The sequence below is a fragment of the Neodiprion fabricii genome, unplaced genomic scaffold (assembly GCF_021155785.1).
Source record: "Neodiprion fabricii isolate iyNeoFabr1 unplaced genomic scaffold, iyNeoFabr1.1 ptg000086l, whole genome shotgun sequence".
Lineage (NCBI taxonomy): Eukaryota > Metazoa > Arthropoda > Insecta > Hymenoptera > Diprionidae > Neodiprion > Neodiprion fabricii.
This window is the reverse complement of record NW_025791628.1, coordinates 30,001-32,500: the sequence shown is the minus strand read 5'-3', so window position 1 is coordinate 32,500 and position 2,500 is coordinate 30,001. Positions and strand designations below refer to the sequence as shown.

The 2,500-nt window shown below is 55.0% G+C and overlaps 1 non-coding gene across 1 annotated transcript in view; it reads right to left on the bottom strand.

The window, feature by feature from the left end:
- LOC124187586 overlaps nt 1-1,372 on the bottom strand; it is a 1,920-nt gene extending 548 nt beyond the window's left edge. The window contains exon 1 of the ribosomal RNA XR_006872080.1: nt 1-1,372. This exon is cut by the window's left edge and continues 548 nt beyond it. This is a non-coding gene — a ribosomal RNA (small subunit ribosomal RNA).
- Nucleotides 1,373-2,500: the final 1,128 nt, after the last annotated feature.

Here is a 2,500-nt window from a genome sequence, read left to right as displayed (position 1 = left end):
GCTCCACCAACTAGAACGGCCATGCACCACCCACCCACCGAATCAAGAAAGAGCTCTCAATCTGTCAATCCTTCCGGTGTCCCGGGCCTGGTGAGGTTTCCCCGTGTTGAGTCAAATTAAGCCGCAGGCTCCACTCCTGGTGGTGCCCTTCCGTCAATTCCTTTAAGTTTCAGCTTTGCAACCATACTTCCCCCGGAACCCAAAAGCTTTGGTTTCCCGGAAGCTGCCCGCCGAGTCATCGGAGGAACTTCGGCGGATCGCTAGCTGGCATCGTTTATGGTTAGAACTAGGGCGGTATCTGATCGCCTTCGAACCTCTAACTTTCGTTCTTGATTAAAGAAAACATTTTTGGCAAATGCTTTCGCTTCTGTCCGTCTTGCGACGATCCAAGAATTTCACCTCTAACGTCGCAATACGAATGCCCCCATCTGTCCCTATTAATCATTACCTCGGGGTTCCGAAAACCAACAAAATAGAACCGAGGTCCTATTCCATTATTCCATGCACACAGTATTCAGAGCGAAAATAGCCTGCTTTAAGCACTCTAATTTGTTCAAAGTAAACGTACCGGCCCACCTCGACACTCAGTGAAGAGCACCGCGATGGGATATTAGTTGGGCCGCCCCGGAGGGCTAAGCCCACCGGTAGGACGTCCCACAATCATGCCAGTTAGACACCGCGAGCGGTGAACCGACAGCGTGGGACACAGATTCAACTACGAGCTTTTTAACCGCAACAACTTTAATATACGCTATTGGAGCTGGAATTACCGCGGCTGCTGGCACCAGACTTGCCCTCCAATGGATCCTCGTTAAAGGATTTAAAGTGTACTCATTCCGATTACGGGGCCTCGGATGAGTCCCGTATCGTTATTTTTCGTCACTACCTCCCCGTGCCGGGAGTGGGTAATTTGCGCGCCTGCTGCCTTCCTTGGATGTGGTAGCCGTTTCTCAGGCTCCCTCTCCGGAATCGAACCCTGATTCCCCGTTACCCGGTACAACCATGGTAGGCGCAGAGCCTACCATCGACAGTTGATAAGGCATGACATTTGAAAGAAGCGTCGCCGGTACGAGACCGTGCGATCAGCCCAAAGTTATTCAGGAGTCACCAAGGTAAACGGCGGACGGGACGTACCCGCCGCCGATTGGTTTTGATCTAATAAAAGCATTCCTTCCATCTCTGGTCGGAACTCTGTTTGCATGTATTAGCTCTAGAATTACCACAGTTATCCAAGTAAATGTGTGTACGATCTAAGAAACCATAACTGATTTAATGAGCCATTCGCGGTTTCACCTTAATTTGGCTTGCACTGAGACATGCATGGCTTAATCTTTGAGACAAGCATATGACTACTGGCAGGATCAACCAGGGAGCTTCGATACAAAATCTCGGCTCGGACGTGCGCCACCCATCGCCGACCGGGTCTCGTAGCCCGGTCGGCCGCGCGTCTACTGTGTGTTTCGGGACTGCACGCAGGCAGCCCCGGTTCCGTGTGCCGCCACCTCGACACTCGGCTTATAAGCGTTCGAACGATCTCCCGTACCCGTCGGCTAGATTGAAAGCGTCTGGGATACGTTGTTTATAACGTCTCTGGTCTTTGAGTGTACGCTCGGAAAGAAGCGAGTTGACGCGTGCGTTGGAGCGTTCAGCCTTCCGTGTTTCACGGAGAGCCGAACTTCTTGGTACCGCGTCAAGGGCCATTCGGTCTGAGACACCGACCCGCGGTAATGCAGTGACGATAGATGAAACAACGCGAGTCGCGTAGTTTCTTTGGTACGAGGCACGGAACGGTCCGCGAACGCCCGCTCCTGGTCTACGCCGACGTACGTATCGTGCTCGAGCACGTACCGGTACGGCGTAGCAGGCGGACGACGGGAGACCGGCCCGACCGACTCGCTCCTCTTACTAGTAGGAGCCTGGCCGCTAGGTCGTCGGCGCCGGTACGGTGGTAGCACGGTCGGCTTACGGGGCGAAACCTCCGCGGGCTATCGAAAAAATTTTGAACTCCGGGAACTTTGTCGAAATTAACCGAGGCTCATTTGACGATGTTCCGACAGGCTCCCGGCCCGGATCGACTCCGGGACGCCGCGCATCGCCTTTCGGTCGACTCGGACCGAAATTTTTACAAGTCCCGTCGGCCCGTATCGACTCCGGGACGCCGCGCATCGCCTTTCGGTCGACTCGGACCGTAATTTTTACAAGTCCCGTCGGCCCGTATCGACCTCGGGACGCCGCGCATCGCCTTTCGTTCGACTCGGACCGTAATTTTTACAAGTCCCGTCGGCCCGTATCGACTCCGGGACGCCGCGCATCGCCTTTCGGTCGACTCGGACCGAAATTTTTACAAGTCCCGTCGGCCCGTATCGACTCCGGGACGCCGCGCATCGCCTTTCGGTCGACTCGGACCGAAATTCTCACAAGTCCCGTCGGCCCGTATCGACTCCGGGACGCCCGCGCATCGCCTTTCGGTCGACTCGGACCGAAATTCTTACAAGTCCCG